The sequence below is a fragment of the Canis lupus genome, chromosome 29 (assembly GCF_003254725.2).
Source record: "Canis lupus dingo isolate Sandy chromosome 29, ASM325472v2, whole genome shotgun sequence".
Classification (NCBI taxonomy): domain Eukaryota; kingdom Metazoa; phylum Chordata; class Mammalia; order Carnivora; family Canidae; genus Canis; species Canis lupus.
The window spans coordinates 41,638,895-41,665,824 of NC_064271.1; the positions used below are offsets into that span (position 1 = coordinate 41,638,895).

General features: G+C 41.0%; 1 protein-coding gene and 1 long non-coding RNA gene across 5 annotated transcripts in view; one reads left to right on the top strand and one right to left on the bottom strand.

Annotated features, from left to right (window-relative positions):
• Nucleotides 1-26,930, top strand: part of CPQ (carboxypeptidase Q) — a 402,483-nt gene that overhangs the window by 336,995 nt on the left and 38,558 nt on the right. The window lies entirely within an intron of this gene.
• Nucleotides 3,920-7,363, bottom strand: LOC118352818 (uncharacterized). Its single transcript, XR_004810599.2, has 3 exons — nt 7,278-7,363; nt 4,447-4,662; nt 3,920-4,278 (listed from the first exon to the last, which is right to left on the bottom strand). It is a non-coding gene; the product is annotated as an uncharacterized LOC118352818 (long non-coding RNA).

Genomic DNA, 26,930 nt, shown 5'->3' on the forward strand with positions numbered 1-26,930 from the left:
TTCCTTAACAGCCCATGGCACTCTATTGCTTTTCTAGATTTCCAAAACACTCCTGTATCCCACAGTCTGACATTTGAATCACACATTAATATCGTTCTTGGATTACTAGGCGTGCCCAGTGAGCAATTCTTTGAGGTGAAGTTCAGTAGTTTCTACTTTGCCTCCTCTGTAGTTCTTAGTTTAACTTTGGGAAACATTTAAATTCTTGTAAATCTGACATGAGAGGAGAAAACAAAAACACAGAAATAATCGTTTCCTAAACAAGCTTTGGGTTCCTTATCTTGGGATTGCGGACAAAATAAAGGATGCTGAGAGAAGAGATACAAAAGTAGAAAGAATGTTAGAAGAATGATATAAACCTAGAAGAGTTAGAATTATTTCCCTTAAAGGAATAAAAACTGAAAGAGGATGCTGAATAATATCTTCTAGTAATTTAATGATTCTCCTACGTAAAATGGTAAATGGCTGTTCCGACTCTTTCAAAGACAACACGAACAGGACTACTTTAAGAGGGATTTGGGTTAGTCTCTAGTGGAAAACTCCAGGTAGCAGACAGGCTTTATATCCTAATGTTTAGCCTGATTCCCTAATTCTGGAGTCCAGGTTAGAGTGGGAGGAGTCTGTTTCAGTCTGAAAATGTCAGTAATGAGCTCTAATCCGTGCTTTCCCCAAGTCCTCATATGCATCCTTCTTGAACATCTTCTTTCTTTAGAAACTCTTCTATAAAATATACATCAATGAAAAAAAAATGAGACACTCTCTTAACATGAACTAAGGAAGTGGACCCACCCTTATTCCATATCTGCCAATAAGAGTTTCCTCGTCTGCTTCAGAATCTGAAGGTCAACCGTTTCCTAATATTGTTGGCATGTGCTGGACAGTGTGCTGGAAAGAATGTGTGTTTTTTGGCTTTATGACTTCTAACCGCATGTGCTATCTTAGGCAAATGATCTAATTTTTCTCAGCCACATTCATTTATTTTATTTTATTTTATTTTATTTTTGGATGGAAGTATATTTGACACATGTTGCGTTGGTTTCAAGGGCACAGGCGTGCAACATAGTAATTTAGCAGGTCTGTGTGCCATGCTGTGCCCACCAGCACGTCACTACACCACGGTAAGGTTGTCCCCATACGCGTCCATTACATTACCGTCGGCGGTGCTGCACCTCCCATCTCCATGAGCTGCTCCCTCCGTAACTGTAAGCCCTCACCTCCCATCCCCCTCCACCCATTTTTCCCATTCTTCCAACCCCCTTCCCTCTGGCAACCAGTTTGCTCTCTATATTTATGAGCCTGTTTCTGCTTTATTTCTTCTATTTTTTTTTTAAGATTTCACATACGAGTAGGTATGTAGACACATACGTATGGTATGTGTCTTTCTCTGTCTGACTTATTTCACTTACCATGATGCCCTCTAGATCCATCCATGTGGTTGCAGATGACAAGACCTCATTCTTTTTTTATGAATGAGTAGTATTCCATTGTACGCGGGGCAGGGCGGAGTCGGGGTGTACATCTTCATCCACTTATCTATCGACGGGCACTTAGGTTGCTTCCATATCTTGGCTACTGCAGATAACACTGCAATAAACGTAGGGGTGCATTTATCGTTTTGAATTTACGTCTTCGTTTTCTTTGCATAAATACCCAGTAGCAGAGTCAGTGGATCATACGGTATTTCTATTTTTTTTAATTTTCTGAGGAAACTCCATACCATTTTCCACGGTGGCTGCAGCAGTTTCCATTCTCACCAGCGGTGCACAAGGATTCCTTTTTTTCCACATCCTTATCAACATTTGTTATTTCTTGTCTTTTTGATACTAGCCACTCTGACGGGTGTGAGGTGGTATCTCATTGTGGTTTTGACTTGCTATTTCCCTGATGGGGAGTGATGTTGAGCATCTTTTTGTGTGTCTGGTGGCTGTCTGTATATCTGTACTCATTTATTATTAAGCATCCTTACTAAGTCTCTGCTGTAGGACACTAGGGAATCGATAGTAAAGACGACAAACAAGATCTGTACTCTCACAAACTACACATTCTGGTGATGAGACTTGGTTCCCTTATATGCAAAGCAGGTATGGTAACCACCAGGCCTCAATATGCGTCCCTCCTCCTACTGACTGGCACTGCCTTCCAGAAACCACACAGGCATCTAGAGCATACGTCAAAATGGTCTCTAAGTCCCATTTACTCTGAATTTCACTTATTCCTTTTTTTATTAAAATATTTTATTTATTTAGTCATGAGAGACACAGAGAGAGGCAGAGACACAGGCAGAGGAAGAAACAGGCTCCCCGCAGGGACCCCTTGTGGGACTCAATCCTGAAACTCCAGGATCATGACCTGAGCCGAAGGCAGATGCTCCACCGCTGAGCCACCCAGGTGTCCCAATTTCATTTATTTCTTAAACCTTTTCACTCCCCTCCACCACAAAGACTCACTGATTTTCCGATGGCAGCTTCCTACTCCCACCCCAACCTGCATTCTTAGTCCCCTCAGTCTAACTGGCGCGCCGCTTCCAAAATGAACTTTCTAAATTGACAATCGGTCTGTCAGTTGGGTGGCTTTTGCCTGTAGAATAAAACAGAAGACCCAACTTGGAATGGCAGTAAAGAGAATTTTAAAGTCACTTAAAAAGAGCTCTGGAGTGGGTGGTCACAGGAAGTTTGACTTAGCTCCACATCAAGGACCTTGGTCCTTCACATCCCTCCACTTGGCCATCCTCAGCATGTTGACCTGTGTCTTCAGGCTTGTCCCCTCCTGGTCCCAAGACAGCTGCAGTTGTTCTGAGCAACAAGTTCTGACACATTGTGCAACAGTGAAAGAGAGAATACCCGTAACCGGTTTATCTTTTTAATCATGATACAATCTCGCCCAGAAGCTGCAAAGCAGATTTTTCCATAGTCTTCATTGGCCAAGATTGTAAAACATGCCCATGGCTAAACCAGGCAGTGGCAATGGAGTGCAACTACCCACAATGGCTTATATTGACCAAATTTTACTTTCTGGACCTACAGTGGCTCCCAGTCACCATTGAACATGTAGTCTCCTGATACATGAGAAACGTCAGGATTCCTTAGGAAGAAGAGGAGGATTTCTACTGGTAAACAACTAAGAATAGCTGCAGCATCAGATTACCTCTGCTTCTTGCTTAAAATTCTTCTATGTCCACCCCGCTGTCGTTAGCGTATCATGTCTTTTCCTAGCATGGCATTCAAGGCCTTTTTGTTCTGCTCTCTGGCTGGTGTGCAGCTTCCACTCTCATGGCTCCCTGCTCCTTTCTGCTCATCCCTTACACAAGTGTCATTCACTGAAGCTCCTAGAGCACCCTGCACTCTCACACTTCCTTGCCTTTAGACCCTGTTTTGTCTTCTTCAACAGCTAATTCCTACTCATGTGTGATTCAGCAGCTTGTTCTCCTCTCACAAGCCTTCCTTGACCCCTACCGATCCAGCAGGTGTACTTCGGGTCTGCTCCCATAATGCCCTCACCTCATGGCACTTAGCGTTTTCTTGTAGTTACTGTGAATTCCTCAGAATTCCCAGACCCAAAAAGAAGTACCTGGCCCTCGACAAAATGCCCATGAATCAAACGCTAAATACGTAGCATTTAGGTTTGTAGGAGGAGTAAGATAATATGAAACCTTTATAAACCCTAAACCATAACCATAAGTTAGAATTATTTTAGTAGGAACTTTGCTTCATTGAGCCATCCTCTTTCCTCACACATTGCATTGCTTTTAAAAATCACACTTTGGTTTCTTTCATCTTTTTATGATAGTTCAGGCTCCCTACTGAAGTACCAAATATGCAGATTACTCAGAATTTCACATATTTTCCATCTTGCTTATTTCTGTCTAATACCCCATATGACATTAGACAGAACTGAATTAAAACTTTCCATTTCTACATTTCCAACGGCCTTTATTCTAACATGTTGCAAGAAAGGGAGAAGATCAGGACAGGAGCAGGAATGGAAATGTAAAGTAAATTGGAGGTCTGGACCCAGGACTCATATGTTTCCCAGTCACCAGATGGAATAGTGCAGCACAGCTGTCCCTAATTAAAAGATGCCTCCTTTATGGTGAAAACACTCCATGCCAGTAATGTCTAGAGAGATCATTGCTGCATGGTGAGCAGACCTCACCCCACTGGGTACATGAAAAGGGCACTGTCTGGTTTGTGACTGCAGCCTTCATCTAGGTAGGTGGGCAGTTTCATCCCATTGACAAGCATGTCTTGAGGGCCTCGCAGAAACCAGGTGCTCTAGACCCTGCGGATGGAGATGAAAAAATTTAGTAGACTTCTTGTTCTGGTAGAGGGTGGGGGAGGGAAAGAGGAAAGTGGGAAGGACAGGCTATAACAAAGAAATCAAGAATGAAGAAACATTAGAAAGAGAGAAGGGTAATACAAGGCATAAGAGCAGGTGGCTGCCTCTTACCTCTAACTCAGGTGAGCCGGAGCTCTAACTGCCACATGCTAGGTAGGAATGTACATCATCCATATCGATAGCACACTATGGGAAATTGCTCATCACAGCAACGAATAGCTTGTCCTGCTCTCCCCGACAGTAGGCCTGCTTCAGCTCCATAGTAACCATTGACCACCTTGACCATTGCAGACCTGGCTCATGCCCTTTAGTACCACGGACTACAGCCTTGGGGGAGAAGAAGGCATTGTTTATACCATTGGGCAGTCAGTCGCGCTCTGCTTCATGAAGCCTCTTCTACTGTTGCCGTGAGCTGCTATTTAAAACATACATTTTCACGTTATAATTAATATACGTTGTACGTTGTCTCCTTAACTGGATTGAGGACCAAGAGAGTATTTTTTATTCCTGCTTATATACCCACAATACTCATTATTACCTGCACAAATGTTTGCTGATGAGATGTATTGATTTAAAGAGGAGTACAAGAAAAGTCAAGTCATAGTAAGAGTTTTTAGTCCGGCACCAGGATGAATTATACATGCAGAATAAACTGTAGCAGCTCCTAAGATGGAAGACAGGAAAGACCTGGAAGGGTAAGCTTAAGCTGGATATTGAAGACCAACTAGTATCAGAATGGACAGAAGGGGTAGAGAGGTGCAGTTCTGGTGACAGAAATAGTATGAACAAAAGCAGATGTCCCCACTGGGGAGGAGAAGGAGAATAACTTCCCTGAGCACAGGATCCATCTTGGAGGGCAGTGGTTGGTAAGAACGGTTGAGTATCTCTGGGCCAGATGAAGAAGTGGCATAAATTTCAGGTGAAAAAAAACCTCTTGTAGCTGATGCAGAGCCATCAGAAGTCTTCAGCAGAGGAGGGGGTTGATGAGAACAGTGTTTAGGAAGAGGGTCCCTACGGTTCCTGCCGCCAGATAACCCATCAACACTTCAGCAACAGGCTCGGTGAGAGGATTGGGAGTGAGAAAGCAACTTGAGGAACAGCGCAGGGTTAGAACCCATTACTTTAGAAAATTAGAGAACTAAATTATTGCTCCATTTTCTGTATTATAATGACCCCAAAAACACAATGATTTAAATTTCTCTATCAGCTGTTTCCCATGCCCTCTAATGATGCGGCCTAGAAAAGTCTCACTTCTCTAACTGCCCCTTTCAGAGTTTCAAGGTTAGTTCTTCTGGATTCCCCACCCCATGTGTTTGACTTTCCACCAATTTCACTTAATACTTTACAGACACTTTAACCGACTCCTATGTAACATTTCATTCAACAGGTAGCTATATTATATATAAATTATGGGGGATACAACAATGAGACGAGGCCCCTTTTCTCATGATGCTCACCATCAAGGATTGACTGAATTGGTGTACTTAATAATCATGGAAATTAGGAGGAAGACTTCATCATGGAAAACTGAATAAAGCTGCATTGAAATTTTCTGAGGAAAAAAAAAAAAAAAACCTAAAATTGTATGAAAGCCAGGAGAGTAGAGGGAACTAGGACTTCAAAATATGTTTCCTTCTTCTTAGCTACATGAACTTTGTCCCTACTTTAAGTGTTAGAGACTGTAAAATTCAGAGCGGTCTGGTATATTGGATGATTTTAACGCACGATTTAAAAAATGTATTACAGAAAATTTCAAACACATACAAAAGTAGAATAATGTGATGACTGCCCATGTATTCATCATGTCAGGAATTCTTCATTCACGAGCAGTAATATTTCATCCATACCCCTGTCACCATCCTACAACTAGATTATTTCAAAGCAAATGCTTGACTGTATATTATTTCATTTGTAAATATTTTAATTTCTATACCTAAAAGGTAAGGATGTGTGTGTGTGTGTGTGTGTGTTAACTGAAATACTATTTTCCCTCCTAGAAATATTTTACCATAATTTCTTAATATAATAGTCAATATAGGGCCAGTTTTCAAATGTTTCCAGTTGTCTTCAAACTGTTTTCCTCCATTCCTCCAACAGTTTTTTTTTTTTTAATTTAAACCAGGATTCCAATAAGGTTTAAACAATGCAATCACTTGATGTGGTTGGTGTCTCTTAAGTCTTTTTTTAATCCATAGGTTTTACCTTCATCTTTCCTCTTTCTTGTTGCTTATTTGCTACAGAAACCAAAAAATTTGTCCCCTGGGATTTCCTGTAGTCTGGGTTTAGCTAACTCCATTCCCATGGAATCATTTAACATGTTTTCACTCTCCCTTATATTTCCTGTGAATTGGTAGTTAAATCTAGAGGCTTGATCTGATTCAAATTTGAATTTTACTTTTTTTTCCTGGCAAGAATGCTTTTTAGGTACTACTTTTTATTAAAGTATTTTTAGGAAATAATTTTTATTTCCATGTGCTTCATTCTATTCCTGCAATAATTATTCTTATTTTATGCTCAAATTATCCCAACTCTGGCCAGCCAGAGCCTTTTTAAGCTGGTTCCCGAGTCCTCCTAAAGCAACTGTGATAGTCACCGATGTAGTCTAGCTTTGTGACGACTGTAGGAACTCCTAGGATGGAAGCTTTGTGATATGACAAAGTGTGATGTGACAAAATGTTCCAGGCCATCTTTTATATTTCCTTCCCCAGATCTGGAATCAGCCCTTTCTCCAAAAAGCCCAATTTTTCCTACTATGTCATGGTATGTAGAGGCCACAAGTCTGATCATTAAGTGTACTTATTGCTAGTGGGTTGGTCATTGTTCCTAGGTCTTTTCAGTGGAAATAGAACTAGGAAATATGTATATTATTTCTCTAAAAAAAGTATATTATGAATTATATGATATTTTCAAGTCAAGTTCAGGACTACAGAGTTGTACCTTACCTCACTGATGTGATATCCATTTCTCCTTTGTTCTTGCCAAAATACCTGCTGCTTAGTGCAAAAGCATAACCACTCATTTGCTTTATCCTGCAACACACATGCAGTAGTTTCAGAATAACAGTACCATACAACCAGCAACAGCATGATTATTGAAAGAAGTTTATTATATTATTATTTGTCTTTAGTATGTATATTCTACTAGAGATGGACAAATTTCTATTAACCTGTAATACAAATTACTCTTAATGTGATATCATTTCCATGTTTCATATTTTTGTTTTAAAACTCCAAACTACTGATTTCCAAAATGTTTAAATGCCTATTTATGATCTTTCTTTATAAATCAGGAAGGAGGTTACAGATAGGAATGATTATGATACTAAAATAATTGCTTTGAGTGTTGTCATTGAATCCTGAGGGTATCCTCTTGCCTATTCCTTCTCCTTAGACCTGACTCAGACAGTTTGACAATTTCATTAATTCATTCATTCAAGAGATACCTAATAAATACTCTATGACATTCAGGCAAGAGGAATAAAGAGGGAATTTAATATGTATTGAGTGTCTGCTATGTCTCAAGTGTTATTCTAGCTGATTTACATACATTATCTCATATAATTTTATAAGAATCTTCTAAAGTATACATTATTATTCTGTAACCAATTTTCAGATGAGATAGTTGGGGCTCAGGGGGGTTTTCTTTGTCCAGAGTGACTAAGCCATTAAGTGGAAAAGCCAGAATTAACATATTGGTCCATTTTATCGCAATGTTATATATAAGGTACACTCCCTCAGGTTAAGGAGTTAGTGGAGAGTTTAGACACAAGAAGAACAAAGTACAATGGAACTTCAGGCAAAAGAGACATTAAGTCCTGTGGGGCATTCACCAAAGAAGTGACAATTTGCCTGAGTTTCAAGAAAGAATAGAGTTTTGTTGGATGGAGAGGGACTACATTCCATGTGAAAAGATGAAGATAAAATTATGTAGGTTAAAAAGTGCAAAGGGTTCTTGAAATGATAACGAGTCTGTTTTGGCTCAAGTTTAGCTTAATTTAAGGAAATAGAGTGAAAACTAAAAAGGTGCCTAGGACTGTAGCTGGGACCTGAATGCCATTCTGAGGCTTCAGGACAGCCAGAAGTGAGACACCATGAGGCCCAATCCCAGCCACCGGGCAGGTTCCCTATAACCCACATCTTCTCCTTTGAGAGGCTCAAGGCAAAACCTAGCTTCATAGATCACACATCTAACGGGTTGGTCTGCACGTCTTCTAGCAATTTCTTGCTAAAGTTGAAATTATTTTCGATGTTCTGCTACTTGACATTCTGCCAAATTAAGCCTTCCAGTTGGAGAGATGTACAATAGTCACATGAAAGAGCACCATGATTGGCACTGGCAGCCCTGGATGGCTTGATACCAACAATGAAGTCTGACCGTACGTGGACATACTTGGAGTCAAGGAAGTCTTAGACCATTGTGAGAGCTCATCAATTTCTTATAAGAGCTCTGCTAGAAGTACGTTTATCAATTTGATTAATAGGTCCAAGATTATGGAAACAATAGGAAAAAATATCACAATTCAAGAGATTTGAATAAAATTGAGTTCAGACTTGGATGAGGACTTTTTACCCTGGAAATGAGTTCTATCTCAATTGTATACAATTGTATACAATAGACGCCTTAGTTCAGATAACTTTGTTGGCTTAAGATCCTTCCTTTGCTCCGTTAAAGTTAAAAAACAACCCGTTAGCCTAATATTCTCATACATTCCCCTCATGGGAATTTCTAACAGTGAATTAAGTCTCCCTATTATGCTGTTTTTATAAGTGTAAGATTGCACAATTCATGGTAACTGAAGTTTCTTTCATAATATGACATTTGCTATCTTAATCATCCTTCCAGTTCATAAGGCAGAAATCAAATATAGTTAAGCTCTGTGAAATCTATTAGTTATGGATCTTTTGAGATCTGAGTGAGCTATTGCCTATTTAGGACTAGTTATGAAGTATGACCTCTGTATTGCTTCCTTCCTTCTTCCTTCCTTCCTTCCTTCCTTCCTTCCTTCCTTCCTTCCTTCCTCTCTCCCTCCCTCTCTTCCTTCCTTTTTCCTTCCTTCCTTTTCCCTTTCCTCCCTTCTTCCCTTTCTCTCTTCCTCTCTTTCCCCTCTCCTTCCTTCCTCCTTCCTTTCTTTTTCTTTTCTTTCTTTCTTTCTTTCTTTCTTTCTTTCTTTCTTTCTTTTTCTTTCTTTCTCTTTCTTTCTTTCTTCTTTCTTTCTTTCTTTCTTTCTTTCTTTCTTTCTTTCTTTCTTCTTTTTTTTCTTTCTCTTTGTTGTGTTAACTGAAATAGTCTCTGGGCAGGTGAGAGAACAGAATCTTATGTAGAGAAAGGGCATGGCCTTCATTAATATCCAAAACTATCCAGTTATGGAAAGTTTAAACCTACATGAAAATATTTGCTAGACACAACTTTACAAAATCCACACTTTTGAAGAGGTGGTCCATTAATTGTTGTGGATGTCATATTTAAGAATGAAGATATTTATAAATATCACTGTAATTTTCTTGGTGAGCCCCATATTACAAAGTCCCGTACATAAATAGATCTGTTGTCCAGAGGGGCTGTTGTTTCCTATTCCTGACAGAAGATTTTATCTGAGATATCCTGATAATTGTGGTCACGTGGCATATTCACTGTAATTGCTTCATGGTAAGCTTTAATTTTTTATTTTGTGCTAGTGTAGACCCAGTCAAAGCTCCCATCAATCCTAGATAGGTGTTTAGGTTAGAGTTGTGGTTCACACCCTTGACTGCACTTTAAAATCACCTAGGGAGCTTTCAAAATCCTATCAACCTGGGACCCCACTCCCAAAGATTCAGATGTAATTGATCTGACTGCAGGACCACATCAGTTGCACGAGTCCGGGGAGCACCATTCACTGAGAACATAGTCATCCCCGGGGCCCCCCAACCTCCCAGAGCACAAGCCCATTGTGTTCTGTGTGAATGGTGCCTGCTGCACTTGTGCAAACTTGGAAACCTGAAGAGAGGGCATGAGCACACCTGTTTTAGAAGCTCCTCAGGGGATCCCTGGGTGGCACAGTGGTTTGGCGCCTGCCTTTGGCCCAGGGCGCGATCCTGGAGACCCGGGATCGAATCCCACGTCGGGCTCCCGGTGCATGGAGCCTGCTTCTCCCTCTGCCTGTGTCTCTGCCTCTCTCTCTCTCTCTCTCTCTCTCTCTGTGTGTCTATCATAAATAAATAAAAAATTAACAAAAAAAAAGAAGCTCCTCAGATGATTGCAAAATGCAGCCAGAATTGAGAACCATTTTAAAGAATGAAACAGCATGAGACATTAACAGCACGTATTTAGCAGCCACGTAGAAATGCATTCAAACCTTGCTCTATCACCCCCTCACCGTGTAACTTCAGGAAAGTCGTGTAACCTCTTGGAGCCTCAATTTCTTCCTAAATAAAATGGCAATAATAGTACCTGCCTCATGAGATTATCCTGAAGAAAAAAAATAAAGATCGTCTAAGTGAAATGCTTGGCACAAAGTTCAGGCTCAAGAAGCCACTATTATTATTTCAGCTATTAAAGCAAAATGTCTGTATTAGTCTAGACTTCTTCGGTACTGACATGAGTGATGAGCTGCTGGCATTCCCGCGAATCACCCTGCTGCTTTACTGGTTCAAGGGCATTACTTAGGAAAGCCCCTGACTCCCTTCACCATGACACGGTGCAGCACTTCAGATGAGGAAGTAAAGAGGAGAAAAGTCAAATATTAATAGCATTACTAGCTCTTCTATGTCAAATGATGCTCCTGGGGATTTTTGAGGTCTCCTTACAGGTCCTATTCAGCCAAAGTAAATTGATTATGGGTTGATAAGAGTTGGCGGGAGGATTATATGAGTGAGCGTGTAAAAGCCAACTGGCTCATGGCCAAGGACACCGACGGCACTCGGAGTCTCACGGGCAACATCAAGTACTGTGGGCTACACAGGCGTTCTCTATCACACACACAGGTACAATAATATGCATCTTCTCTGACCTAAAAATTGGGAAATTACCTTTCTAGGCTTTTTCTAGTGTCAATATTCCATAAACCAAAAGCCCATGTATTTCCAGAAGCTAAAAATTGCTTTCAATGTAAAACAGGGATGTTTTGAACCAAGAAGCCATCTACTTACTTGTGAACCTTTACCTTTTGGGAGCGCAGAACCCGCCTATATCAAAGAAACACGGACATAGGTCAGCTGTATGGCTTTAAATCGTTCAAAAGATTGGTACTTCAACTAAAATGTAGGGAGCAAATTGATGAGAGTGTCTCGGAAGTAAAGGAATGCATCTTCTTAAATTTTTTAAACATCTGGTCTTCGTACCAATTCTATTGCAATTTTTGCTAATATAACCACACAAATGCCTGATCTGTACAGCTTAAGTATCCCATGGCAACGTGATCTTGTGCTTCTCTCTTCCATTTCCTTTCTAGCCCTCCCCTACTTTTTTTCTTGAGAGAATCAGGAAAAGGTTTTCTAATTCTTAACCGTTGCATCTATTTATGAAAATTTCAACTAAACAGTTTAGCACAATTAAGCAGGATGCCTCATTTATCAAACCTTCATTTTTCTAAGATTCCCATCCTATCAGTCGCCAAAAAACATGTGTTAAGTGGAAACTCTTTCTAGTCTGCTGGCGTGCCACATGTGTTGACAATTACAGAGGTACATGCGATGCCATTCATATCATGGCGTGTGCTTCCCTGTGCCTTGGGTCACAGGCCCTCAGGGCCATTTACCAAGTGTGTGCTTCTCAGCTGCCCTGGAACTAAAGAGTTTAATTTTGCCTGAAAAAAAAATTATTATTTTGCCTGAGAATGTGTTTCTGCATCTTGTACAGGAACTAGCCATTCTCTTTTGCTTTTCCTCATCATTGTGTGTGTGTGTGTGTGTGTGTGTGTACACACATGCCAAGGAATAAGCACAAAGACGTCTACATACCCACCGAGCTTCCTTGTAAATTGCTGCTTTTTATGCATTCTTTTGTTAATAGCATATTTCTTGGCTTCTCTTGGATTTTGTCTGGGTTTTTTGCATACTGCTTAATTCTGTTTTATTTCCTCATGTTCTTAGTCAAGATTTTAATCAGATTTTTTTTAATTATATCCATGTAATTAGTCCCTGGGACAGTCTCTGAAGTTATGCCCTTTTGAATCTCTTCCTGACCTATAAGCATTTTTCATTCTATAATCCATATTATTCAGGGAGTATCTAGAACCTCAGAAAGTGAGCTGAATCTACAAGTCATCGACTCAGGTATTTTATCTCTCTAATCTTAACACCTGGAATAGTTGGCAATATCCAAAATGTTGACCCTTTTTTCTTGTTTTTACTTAAATATTTAACCTTGGGTATGTGTGACCATAGTAACATTAGTATTAGTTTTGGGTTTTGTTTTTTTTTTTTTTTTTTTCATTTAGAAGAGAGGTACTGTTGCTTTTAGACATTAATTTTGTCTAAATTTTATTAATATTAAATTTTTATTAATCATATTAAATTTTAAAAATATTATGAACAATTAAGTGAGTTCTATGGAAAAGCTACTAGAAGGGAGTTATTTAATGGTTATTTAAAGAAGAATTAGGAGACACAGAAGTTGAGAATGAGGTTAAAGTCACTGGTAGTTTCACCCGCGGTGGTTAATGGCGTTTCTTAATCTTCAAAATATCAAGTGTGTGGGGATCCCTGGGTGGCACAGCGGTTTGGCGCCTGCCTTTGGCCCAGGGCGCGATCCTGGAGACCCGGGATCGAATCCCACGTCGGGCTCCCGGTGCATGGAGCCTGGTTCTCCCTCTGCCTGCGTCTCTGCCTCTCTCTCTCTCTCTCTGTGTGTGTGACTATCATAAAAAAAAAAATATCAAGTGTGTTGTAATGCTTACTTAGCCTTAATATCTACATGAATTACCACCAGACTGAAGAAAATAAGAAGTAACCTACATAAAATTCTTTTATGTTTATTGGAGAGGAGCAGTTTGAGAAGCTTGGAGAAGTTGTTAGATCCTAGGCTCCCACTTCCTTCAAACAGAGAACACAGGATGCATGAGTGTGCCTCTTCTCCAGCATTAAATTTTTTACTGGTTTGCTATTAAACTCAAGGGTATGAAGGAAGCAATTTTTAATTGCTTGGCACTTAAAAAACCTGCTCTACTGTTCAATGGGTTAGAAATATTTTGAAAATTTGATTGCATTTAGACCCATGCAAATCTACCCAGGGTAAATTCTTGCTACGTGCTCAAATAGTCTATCTTCTAGAAATGAACATATAAATGCAACTATAAGATGTTCAGAAAGGAAAGAGAAACTCATATTTCTTGAAGACCTGTGTGGTGCCAAATGCATCACATTCATCATTTTATCCCCTCCTCTTAATATCCGGATGAGCAGATATTGCTATTTCTGTTTTGCAGAAGAGGAAACTGAGGCTAAGACCAGCTAGAAGCACTTACTTAACTGGTAGGAGGTGCAGGTGCAACACAGATCTGAATTAGCTATTTTCCTGCAAGCCTATTTTCCTTCTCTGCTCTCTTTACATCCCTGGGATTTTGTTGAAAACAGAGAAGAGTGGCAGCTCCTTAGTTCACGTAGGCTTTGCTGTCAGTGAAGCCTGATTCACCAGAGACACACACCCAGCTACATACACACAAATCCACTTGGGGCCTGAGTTATCTGGGTTTTTGTCTAAATCATCCTATGTATCAAGTAATGCTAGATCCTCTCTCCAATTTCCGCTGTGTAGCCAGCTTAAAATGTCTCAAAACTCCCAGTGTTCCAGAAGGGTACTAAGAATGTAGTCTGATGTTAATCAAGCGTATACTGTGCCGTCGCGTATTAATTACATTTGTGGTACCTAAATCAAGCCTCCTTCAGGTTGGTTTTGGAAGTGTGCTCTGTCTCTGGCACGGGAAGAGCCTGTTTTGAGATTTTCCTACACAGAAGAGCCACCATCAGGTGTTGTTCGGAGCCTTTGCCGCTGAGCCCCAAACATAAGAAGAATCTAGCTGCTATGGAAGTTTTTAATAAACCTCATTATTTGACAATTAGTCAAATGTCTAGAATATGGCATTCCTTCATTATTTATTTTTCCACTTATGCTTACGTTTTAAGACTCTTTTGATGTCCTTTGCCCCCCAGGTAGTGGTAAATGACCATGAGCGCTAATAGCCAGCTTTCCAGGGGCCCCGCTAACAACTGCCTCATAAATATTCAACAGGGGCATTCTGTGCGGAGGGCTGGGGATTAGGTGACCTGCCAAGGCTTTCCACATCTAATATCTATGATAATGGCTGCAAATTACATGGGACAGAAGGAACGGTCTTGCACTGTGAAAAAGCGGAAGGGAAACCGAGACAGCCTGTGGGGCCTGCCTGGCTGAGAACACCTTCCCAGGTGCCAGGTGCAGAGGCCACCGCCTTCCACCTCTGCCTTAGGGCCCGGGTCCCCGCGTTCGCCCGGCCTCACCGCCCCTGCCTGCCTCCGTCCTTCCTAGCAGGTCCTCACCACCCCAAACAGTAACACAGCCTTTTCTCTTTGTTTTAATCTTTTTGTTGTAATGGTAATTAGCATTACAGCCTGAATAGTAAATTAAGAAATCCAAAACAGAATTTTAAATTTAAAAAGCTTTTCCACTAGGAAGCCAGTTGCATTAATTTTGTGGACTGAAGGTAAACTGAATTAGCCAAGTGTGTGCATTCGTTACCTTATTCTAATCCTCAGCATCACAAATGCAAAAGGCTGTCATTAAATTTGAGAACTGACAAGAACTGGGATTTCTCAATATGAGTGTTGAAAGATTAATTTGAAAAGATCTCACTAAAAAACACAAAAGGTTATTGCTAGCGTGGGATATTTTATATTCAGAGTCTGTACCTGGTTTTAAAACTGCCTGTTTGCAGTACCTCGTTTAAAAAGAAGTGATACATTTAGAGCACCTGATCAAATTTTAAATCGAAACACCTATAGTTTACTCTTTTGTTCTGGTGGTACACAATCACAGTTTATAAGATCATCCTGGAAATTTCTTTTGTCATCAAAGGGTATTTGACTTCCAGTTATTAAACATTTTACATCCAAACAGAAGTTAAAAACAAAGAAGAAGGGAGAGAAAATGAGCTTTTTTCCACCCTTTTTCTTCATCCTATGATTTCAGAAAAGAAAATATTTACTTCTTTGACAATATTTCATACTCTGTATTTGCCCTAAAAATGTTAATGGTAAAAAAGAAATGATAGTAAGTGAAAGCAGTGGTAATAAAATTTTCTGCAGGAAGAGTTAATTTTCACCAAACTAACTGCCAAGCTGGTAGGGAGGTAAAAAGATAAATATTTCATCTTTGATCAGTGGAGTTTTGATTTTATAAATAGCTATATACCTTGGTTTACACATCTGTAGCACATTTTAAACACCTGTGTCCACGATGACCATTTGGGGAAAGGAAGTGAAAGGGTTCATTGGCTTCACTTCATACCTGTTGTGCTGCATTGAGACTCGAGTGTGTAGAGAAATTGCATACAGTGTGCTTACCTTATTATAGAGTGAATAGCCTAGAATGGCTCTTTAAAAACCAGAATGTGATTTTACAGAGTTTTCCAATGTTATACAATTGTTGAAGAACTGGAACATCAGTCCCTACAGTGAAAATGAGAATAATTGAGATTAACTCTGTGACCATAGGACCCTTCACTCCATTGTGTGCCATGTATGAGTTTGCAAGAGATTTTTGTGCTCAAAACTTAAGACCTGGTTTTATTTTATTTTTTTAAAGATTGATTGATTGATTGATTGATTGATTATTTATTCATGAGACACAGAGAGAAGCAGAGACACAGCAGAGGGAGAAGCAACCTTGACTAAGGTTGGGAATGTTCTGGGCCACTCAATCCCAGGACCACGGGGTCATGCTCTGAGCCCAAGGCAGGCACTCAACTGCTGAGTCCCCCAAGTGTCCCTAAGACCTGGTTTTAAAAGTGCTACATTAGGCTAACAGACTGTAGCATGATTTTCATCAAACTCGATTAATTTTATCCATAGATATCTTAAAAGAACAGCTTGGTTAAAACTATTACACATGCAGGATGAAAGGAACGTATTTGCATGTAGCTTAGCTATAAAATGTGAAGCTCAAGCTATGCTTGAAATAACTCTTATGGATAATTCCTCTATTTAGAAAGACAATTTATAACATTACCACCCCTCAGATACCTAGGCAGCCCCTGCTGCTAAGAAAATCGCCTTGCCTCACTCTCCCCTTGCTACTGGTTTGTTTGCTTTGTCTTGTAAAGCACAGCCCTAGACACAATTGTAATGATCCAGGATGTAGTCCTTGGTCTCCCCTTTGATCCCAGGACCAGACCTAAGGAGCCTCGGTGTCCATTGAAAGATGAATGAATAAAGAAGATTCCATGTATACACTGGAATATTCCTCAGCCATTAGAAATGACAAATACCCACCATTTTCTTCGACATGGATGGAACTGGAGGGTATTGTGCTGAGTGAAATAAGTCAATCGGAGAAGGACATACATCATGTGGTCTCATTCATTTGGGGAATATAAGAAATAGTGAAAGGGAATAAAGGGGAAAGGAAAAAAAATGAGTGGGAAATATCAGAAAGGGAGACAGAACATGAGAGACTCCTAACTCTGGGAAATGAACTAGGGGTGGTGGAAGGGGAGGTGGGCGGGGGGTGGGGGTGACTGGGTGACGGGCACTGAGGGGGGCACTTGGCGGGATGAGCACTGGGTGTTATATGTTGGCAAATTGAACTCCAATTTAAAAAAAAAAAGAAAGAACCAGACCTAAGGCCGCAGCTTCTAACCTCACAATAGTCTACTAGACCCTTTTCATCTGCTCCAGTGTGGCTCCTCCTCGTTCCCCGTGAGCATCAGAGCAGCAGTTTTGTTATGAAAAGATCTGAAAAACATTGAGTCCCTTTCTGCTGGAGATACACTTATTTTGTAGTCATTAAAAGCTAAGAGGGCTCCTTCTCAAATTTTCGCTTGAGGATTCCTGGATGAAACATTTGCCACTTTTTCCTTCTCAACACTGCCTCTTTCTTACGTGTATTGAACTCAATTTAGGGTGAGTGTTGGGGATGATGATCTTTTCTTTAACTTGGAGGGGCCTTTTGCAAACACTTACCTACCCTGGACCAGTAATAGTCAAACCATATAATTAAGAATCTCTTGTAAAACTTGTTGAAAGTACAGATTCCTGAGTCTCACACTCAGAGATACTAATGTAGTAAGTCTGGGGTGGGACCCAGAATCTGCATTTTTTTTTGTTGTTGTTGTTTCCCTAATGACTAGGAAGTAGGGAGTCCAGAAACCATTCTTTGAGGAACAGGATTGGTCCTGAGTCCTTGCTCATGTGCTCAGTCAACAACCACTTGCTGTGACTACCTAAGAATTCCATGATCTAGGCACTGTTTTCCCAGATTATTAATGTTTTCAGGTTCAGAGCCAAAGTGATAACAACCAAGCTACTTGGGATGGGTAGCAGCTTGGTGATGCTGACGTGCTCTGCAGTGGGGAGACCTGGGTGAGTTCCAGGGCCCTGTTGATGAAGCTTTCACAGCGTTGAGAGACTTATTATGATGACTCAGTCTTCTTGTGTGTGAGTGGAGATAGTCATCTCTGCCTTCTACCCACATAATACCAAGACTCTGACAAATATTGAGGCACAACTTGTAAAAATAAACTAATTTCTACATGGTACCGTTGTTACATAAGTAACAGATTTCCAAAAACCAAACACCCATAGAAAACCTAGCATTTTCCTTAACATTTTATAATAATTTCCCTCAGTTCTAAATGATGGTTTGTAAAACCACCTCCTCAGACACTTTTCCCTTTAACTTTCTACTTTACCTTCATCCTGTCTCAATTCATTTCTGTAAAGATACTGAGATGCCAGATTACATGTCCCATTTCTAAACCACCCTCTAACTGGTTACCCTTGGAAGTCTTACGTTTCCCACACTCAGGACCTCGAAGGTCAACCAAATTTGACTTGCTGAAAATAACAAACAGCTGCTGAGCTGGCCTGGAATATTGTATGGGATGGAGAGTCAGGTTTAACCACAAAAGCCATCCCAATCATGAGTCAGTGTGTGGGTGCCTCCATGCAAGACTTCATGGAAGAGAGAGGAGCTGAGTGGGGGAAAGCTCTCAAGAGGTTCTCTGGAATTGGAACTTTTGAAAGGAAACATCCTTGCCCACCCTCGCTAGAGCGATCTTTCTCATTGCTTTATGTAACCACCTCATTCTTTCCGAACGCTGTATACACTTCACATCAGAGCAGAGTGCCCGAAAAGCCCCTGTAACTTCTGTTTTGTCAAAGCTCAGGAAGATGTGTGTGGTTAAACAAGGCAGGTTTATTACTCATTGCAGTGGCGGGGGCGGGGGCGGGGGGACACACACTCTGAGAGAAACCATGAGGCGTCTTGGTCAGAAATGTTAACAAGAACTTAGAGGATTGGGGTTTGGGTTAGGGGAGGATTTGAGGAGGGTCCAAGGGAGCAGGGGTTTGCTCTAGATTAGGCGTTCTCAGGAAGGGGTACAGCTCCATACTTGGACATCTTAATCTTACCTGCAGGGAGGGCAGACCACGGAGAGTAGGATTCTTTGTCGTGAATATTTCAGGTTCTTTTTGTAGGTACTGGTGTGTGTGTGTGTGTGTGTGTGTGTGTGTATGTGTGTGTGGTTTCTTAAGATTAATCTTCCACTTTGCCATTATTTGTTTATGATCAGTTCATCTGGTCTCAGGTTGCATGTCCCTAGCATTTAGGAATTTAGGCATTAGAGACATGTAGGGATCCAGGAACCATAAGAAGAGTGAAGAAAGGGACTCCTCTCCATGAAGCAGTGGCTCAGTAGGGGAATTATAAGGCAGAACAAGGGAAATGAGATGGTTGCCAAAGTCTATTCAAGTGAGGGATGAATGGGTGGATGGATAGATGGATGAATATAAAATATCAGGCCCATCTGAACTTATTTCCATCCCAGAGAAGCTGTAGTTATCCTCAATACTGGATCCGATAACCAATAAAACACAGAATCCCTACCATTTGATTATGTATGTATGTATTGCACATATATTGACACATTGTATTGAAATTATAAAGAGAAGCAGCCAATGTTCCAGAAGATTTTCTTTGTTCATAACTAAAGAGAAAATAGGTAGGATGAAAACCTATGTGTGCCACACTTAGTTTTAAGACCCATTACCTCTTAAGTCCGTCGGAAATCGCTTGTCAGCCGTGGTTCTATTCTCCAGAACCATGAGTTTAAAGCCTATGAACTGTTCATTTTCGCATAAACGTAAAACGGGGTCAGGGTGTGAGGGGAGGAGTGCACTCCTTTTCCAACAGGCACTTGTGCAGAAATGGTAGAGAGGGATTCTTCTCCAAGAGGTGTGGGAAGGAAGCCATGATCGGCATAGATGAGGCTGGAGATTGAGCTCACACTTGATGCTTATTGCTCTGGGCAGAGAGGACGGTGGCCCCTCTTCCTGCCTGAACTCCTTGTCTCAGCTTCGTGAGAGTTTATAACCAACCTTCAGAATATGAGATCTTCAAGGGAAACCATTTGCTCACTCTTTCTCTGTCTTCTGCTTTAAGCCCCAAGTCTGGTCACACCAGTACCGAGAGCAACATAGGGTGTGAGGCTTGCCCAAGGTTGGGAATGTCCTTGGTCAACCCCTTCTCCTGCTGGAGGCTTGTGAAAACCTTCTTGCTCCTTTTTTTTTTAAAAAAAAGTCTTCTTTTTTTTCCAGAATGAGCATTCTGAGAATAAAACTCTTCTCTGATAACTCTTATAAAACACTTTTGTGCTTGGCTCTCCAAGGATTAAGAATTGGACACATAATTCTCCATTCATTTCTCAAGTGTCAAGAGAGAATTGAGTTTAAAGGCTCCAATTCCCTTGCAGGTTCCACCGTCTATCTAGATGAATTAGTATTCAACACGGCTTGGGGAAAACCTCAGATGATTTGCAGTTTTGCAAATTGTTCAGACGCGTAATGAAATCTCAAGCTGAGGAAATCACTAAACAGCTCATGAGCATGAGTATTTTCCTCTGATGTCCGGACATCTTGGACCAATTCATTCACCGGCCTCCTTTGCCTCGTCTGTGCTGGACAATCAAGCCTGCTTGGGAAAGTCACATACGCCGCCAACGGTGCAAAGTCACAGCCTCCAACCTTAGCTGGGCCCTCGATGAGGCCTCCTGCTGCATGTCCTCCAGCAGTTTCTCTAGACTTCCAGCAGTGACCTCGTTCTCCCACTCTCCATTTCCCTCCCTGCTCGGCAAGGGGCAGTCCCTTATCCATCCATTCCCACTCTCCCTTTTGGATACAATAGGATATATGTCCGTCTTCTCCAGGGTTATGCTCTGGGTCCTATAACTTGTACACTCCCGACCCCCTCAAACTGATGACTTTTTATCTTCCATAGCGTCAGTTTTCTCTCTTCTATAAAATTTTCCTTTCGGATTATAAAATATTCTCAAGTCTTTTCCATTAAAAAAAGAAAAATGTAAGCACCTTTACATGACTCCATGACCCTCCAGCTCTTTTTCTTTCCAGTCAAGCAGGTCTCCTCCCACTAACTCCTTTTTGTACTACAGGCCGAATCCCACCTGGAGAAGTCCACCAAGACTAGCTCCCCTTCCAAGGACTCATTTGGTTTTGGGCAAATGAAGCTCTTTACTTCCTTAGCTTTGGTACATTTCTCTTCCCTGATTTTGCCCCTCCCTCCCCTCCATTCCTTTTCAGATTCCTCTTCTTGTGTTGGTCCCTTAAGTGTTAGTATGTGCTAGGGGGTCATCCTTGGACTCTTATCTTCTTACTCAGATCAGTGTTCCTAAAAGATAACTAGAAATTCCCAGATCTACATGTCCAGGTGTTAAAACCCACATAGTCAATTACCATATGGATGTCCAATAGGTACCTAAACTCAACAGGCCCAGAGCTGAACTTTTCTCTCACTCTCACTCCAGTCCATCTCCAGGAACAGCAAGTTAACATCCTAGTCACACAAACCTGAAGGCTCCGCATTGACTTAGACCTTTCTTCCTTATTCAGCCCTTTCTACTCAGTTGATCCCCAAGATATGCTAATTCTACCTTCAAAATGTGGCCCTTTCTCTATTCACTGTGCTGTTGCTTCAGTGAAGGCGCAGAAAATTCCTCGTTAGTACATTGCTTCTAGTTATCCTCTTAAAATGCGGCTTCCCATTGCTTTCTAGGCAAACTCGAGCATATAAGGTCCTTCATGACCTGACATCTGCCAAACTGTCTGCCCCATGACCAGGTTTCCATGTGGGCCTTCACTCCAGCCAGAACACCCTTCTAGAAGTTCCTTCAATACACCACATTGTTTCACAGTTCTTCCTTTTATTTCCTTTTCCTTCTGCTTCTAACATTATTCCTTTCTAATCCTCTTAGGTAATATCTACTTATCTTGTAAGGTTCAGCTCGTATAATAACATCTTAACATGCTCACTCAGGAAATGTCAGCAAGCGTCATGGCTGGTGTGTTCCAGCCATTCTCTGTGTTCCCGTGGCTTATAACATAGTGTTAATCATAATATTTGTGTGTATATGTACATATGAAATATATATAATATATACATATATATACATATATATTACTACATATATATACTGATTGGCCTCTTGTTTTTCTTACCACTTAGTTCTGAACTCCATCAATTTTGCCGTTACTTTATTTCACTCACTTACCTGACCTGCCTGGACCCTAAAGGCATTTGGGTTTGCTATCCCTGTTTAAAATACCAAATAAATAAATAAATAAATAAATAAATAAATAAATAAATAAATAAAAATAGCAAATACCATCAACAATTTTCTAGCAAAATTATGGTGGGGGTAATAGTGATGATGATTACATTTATTGATTTCTTACTATATGGTAACCACTTTCTAAGTGTTTTACATCTATAATCTTATTAATCCCATTCAATGGGTGAGGAAACTAATAATGTGAGAGGTAAGTACCTTAGCCAAGTCATATAACTTATAAATAGTAGAGTCTGGATTTGAACACATGGAGTAGTAGTCCAGAGTACAAAGAGACAAGGAAATAGTTTCCATGTCTTGAGATGTCAACCTTATTCCCAACCTTATTCTCTTACTCTATGAGAGAGACAGCCTTGAAAGTCAATTCAAAATATTTATTAAATATCTACAATTCTGGGCAGCCTGGGTGGCTCAGCGGTTTAGTGCCACCTTCGGCCCAGGGCCTGATCCTGGGGACCCGGGATCGAGTCCCACGTCGGGCTCCCTTCATGGAACCTGCTTCTCCCTCTGCCTGTGTCTCTGCCTCTCTCTCTCTCTCTCTCTCTCTCTCTCTCAAATATAAATAAATAAATCTTTAAAAAATAAAATAAATAAATATCTACAATTGACCCCTGAAAACACAGCTGTGAACTGTGTGGGTCCACTTATACATAGATCTTTTTCTATAAATACAGTCCATCACTGCAAATGTATTTTCCTTGTGACTTTCTTAATAGCATTTTCTTTTTTCTGGCTTACATTATTGTAGAAATACAGTACATAATTCGTATAATGTACAAAACATGTGTTAACTGGCCATTGCTGTCACTGACAAGGCTTCCAGTCAACAGTGGGCTTTTGGTAGTAAAGTTTTTGAGGAATCAAAAGTTATATGTAGATTTTCAACTGCAGAGGAATTTGGCATCTCTAACCCCATCCTTCATTGTTTAAGGGTCAACTGGACTTTGTGATTGAATTAGGTCTTGGAATAAAATATAGCTTTTCCTTCAAGGTCACCACCTAAAAAGGGAAACAAGACATAAACATACCTTAATAATTAGGAAAAACATTATAAATGATAAAACAAGTGCTATAGAAATTGAAAAGAGGGTTAAGTTTAAACCTCATTGAGAAAAACTCAGCAAAGGCTTTTTGGAGGAGGTGGTGGCGGCATTTGATACGTGCCCAAGAGGTTGAGTCCTCATGGGTGAAGATGGCCAAGGGGTAAAGAGTGGATGGGATTTACGGATTGTTGTAGGGAGTCGAACCATGACCTCTTACTACCTTGCTTTATGGCAAAGGAGTAAAACAAAAAAGGTTGGTTTGGGCAAAGGCTATTTCCCTGCAGAGAGGAGACTAAGGGAACGTGATCCCTCATGGCTCAAGATCCCTTGGTGGTTCACGCAGGCATCTATGGAGTCAAGGAGGTGTGCCTCCGGAAGCTCTCTAGTGAGATACGCTTTCCTCATAGAACTTAGCCCACCCCCACAGTAGTTGGTGCCTTTTGTCTGTACCCACTTCTCTGGGCAATGAGCTGAGTTGCTTGTTTTGTTCTGTTTTAATGGAGCTTAACATCCCGGGAGAGAATTGAGCTATTCCGAGGCCTCATATTTGAACACTGTGGTTCTAGTCTTGAGAAAGTTGTCAGTGTACTTTTCCCAAACTATAGAGTTGTGCTGCTCCTGCCCAGAAAATAGTCCAGTGAGCTTGGCTCTTCCACCATGTGACTTCTCAGGAGACTGCAAGTACTTTTACTCAGTGAGTCTGTTCCTTCTTTTTTTCAGTAGGGAACTATTTTTTGGTGCATGGGCTTAGGGAAAATAGTTAATAATTATAAGGAACCTAGAGTTGGTAGTGGCCACTCTGACATGACTACTTGGTGACTATGTCAACTTCATACTCTATTCTTTTAATTTATGAGTATACAAAGAATAATTTTGAAATGTCTTGCTTGCTATGCATCTGACATCTTGCATATGGAAAATACTTAATAAGTTGCATTTGATTTAGCACATACATATGCAAACGTACACCCCCTTGTTCTAGTAATCCCCATTTCCTAGTTGTACTTCCTTCAGGAATCAGAGGCCTCAGGAATCAGAATCCAATGGCCTCTGTGTCAGCTAGGGTATGTAATGTTGGCAGCTATAACAAACACCCCCGTGTCAGTGACTTAAGAAACATTAATTCTCACTCATGTCACAGTCCGGTGGGGATCAGTGTTGGGGAAGGGCTGTTGTGTCCCACACAGTTCTTCAGGTAGCCAGACTTCTCCTATCTGCTGTCCTTGCTCTGCCTGCCCTAAGGCCTTAGACCCTTAAAGTCTTCCACTGAAAATTCTGCACATGGTCAACCAAACAATGAGAGAGAGAGACAAAGACAGAGAGGATGAACTTGGAAGGATATAAAAGAGGTTTATGGGGCCAGGCCATGAAGTAGCACGTGTGACCTCTGTCCAAACGCCATTGCACAGCCCCGTCTATCTAGGTGCAAGGAAGGTAGGAGATGTAGCCTTTTTATGTGTGTCTCTATCACAGTTTCTTTCCTCTTCATTATTCCAGTTACTGTATTTTTAAAGTTTCCCTACTCCCCTCCCTCCAATATCAATGGGGTCTCATGATACATTGGTGTAGACAGTGGGGAATACACAAACAGTACAGTCTTTCTAACTTTGCACTACCCACTCTTCTTTTTTGATCATGACTTTTTGCTTCTGCTTTCCATTCAATTCAGCTATAAAACATTAATCGGATTTCTCCCATGAGGCAATCACTGTCCTAAATCCTACGGAGTCAGTCACAGGCAAGACAGTCTGCTCTCAAGGTATGTAGCATAGTGGGGCCACATCCTACCATGTCATGTCCTACATCAACTCCAGAAGGCCTTCTCCAGTACCTTTCTCCCCCTCAGACTGCTTCTAGGTTCTTGAGAGAGGAGGCACAGTCCCTTCTCCTTACCAGCTCTAGATATTAACTCTTTACAGAAAATTTTCCTTATTCCTCCAAGGTCACTGTGTTTTCAGAGACCCTTGAGAAACATTCCTTTTGAGAGATACATTTTGAGAGCTAAATCTAGATAGCATTATCCAGTACCATACCCCTGCTTATTACTAAAATTCTCTTTAGATTGAGTCCTAAGGCATGACACAGATTCGCTGCGTTCCTTGGCGCAAGGTGAGCTCTTATACTGTCTGTCCTCTGGAGGAAGTTTGATCTTAGGTCACTAGAAGAGTTGGCAAGAGTCCCAAGTTTCCCTTCACCTGTCCTCAAATAGGGAAAGGGGGTATTTATGCAAATCAGGTCCTAGAAACAGCCATGGGTATCTCACGATTTCTCAAGGGAGATATGCAAACTCAACTCCGTAATAACGTGAGGTTGTGTGCGTGTGTACAAAATCCAGAGAAAAATTTTGTGCGGGAGACTGCCATAGGCCTGTTAAACATAAGTCTAATTTAACACAGAAACCAAGTATTTTTTATTTATTTTTTTTATTTTTTATTTTTTTTCAAGTATTTTTTAAATCAAGTTTTAAAAACACCCAAGATGCCAAATATCCTAGGATGAGTTCTCTCAAGGGAGTCCTAACACTCGCTCTCTGATCACTTCCTATCAGACTTGGAAGGGAAAGATGTAATGTTTTGATGAGTTTAACTCCACCCTTGTTCATTTTGGTCATAGTAAAAAGTCTCAAAATACGTTTTTCTGAGCAAGTGGTTTCTCCTAGTTCTCAATTCTCACCACCCCTGAAATGCTATAAGAGCAGCTCTAGTTGTCCTCAAGGAAAAGATCAAAGGAAGGGAAGACATATTAGTGAGCACAATAATTCTAAACCTCTTAAAATGTTGTTCCCAAGTGTGGTGGGGCTCTCCGGGCTTATCCCTGAGAAATGGATATTTCGGGTCTTGCTTTAAGCATACACAGGAAACCAATCCCCAGGCATTTCCTCCCTACAATTCCTTCACAGTTTCCCTCTTAGAGGATTCTGCAAGTACCGTACTCCATGGCAGTGTAGACCTCCCAGGGTTAGAAAATTAGGGGAGAATGGAGTGAGATGGTATCTCAAGTAAGTTTACCTGCGTTACCTGCTGCAATGCAAATGCATCAGAGAAAGCCTTATTCAGCACGGACTCTAGTGCCCGAGGACTCCTTGGCGTATTGTCGATCCTCAAGAGTTACTTGTTGATTGAATGGACGTCCAACAGCCTAGAGGAATATATCAGTAGGAATTAAAAATGTAAGAGTGGACGGAGTGCAGCAAGAATAGCGAAGATGTGTGAAGATGGCACAGTCGAGCAGAGCTGTGAGGCATTCTAGACCTCAGACGTGGAGGAGAAGGGAAGGCTTAGGCCAGGCCAGGAGAAGAGAAGAGAAGAGCAACGGAGTAGGACATGGTCACGGTGCAGAAGGGAAATGGGCTTAACTTGGGCCAGAGAATCCATGGTGATGGAACAGGAGCCAGGCAGATCAGGAATGGGAGTGTGGACTCAGTCACACTGCTTGGGTTGGGGCCTAGCTCTGCCGTTTATTCAGTAAGCTCACTTCACATCTATAATTTGGGAATGATACTATAGGGACGTGTATTAAATAAAAGTCAAGTAGATAGGATAGGTAAAAAGGTTGCACACTTGAGCTACTTAAAACATAGTGTTATTATTGTTATTATCGATGGAAACAATATTCTGGGCAGCCTCTTGATTCCGGTGGCTTTCTGGGAGTGGGAAAGGGCCGATAGAGTGGCCCTGCCAATAAAGAAGCTGTGGTCTATGTAGACGATGGAATATTCCTCAGCCATTAGAAACGACCAA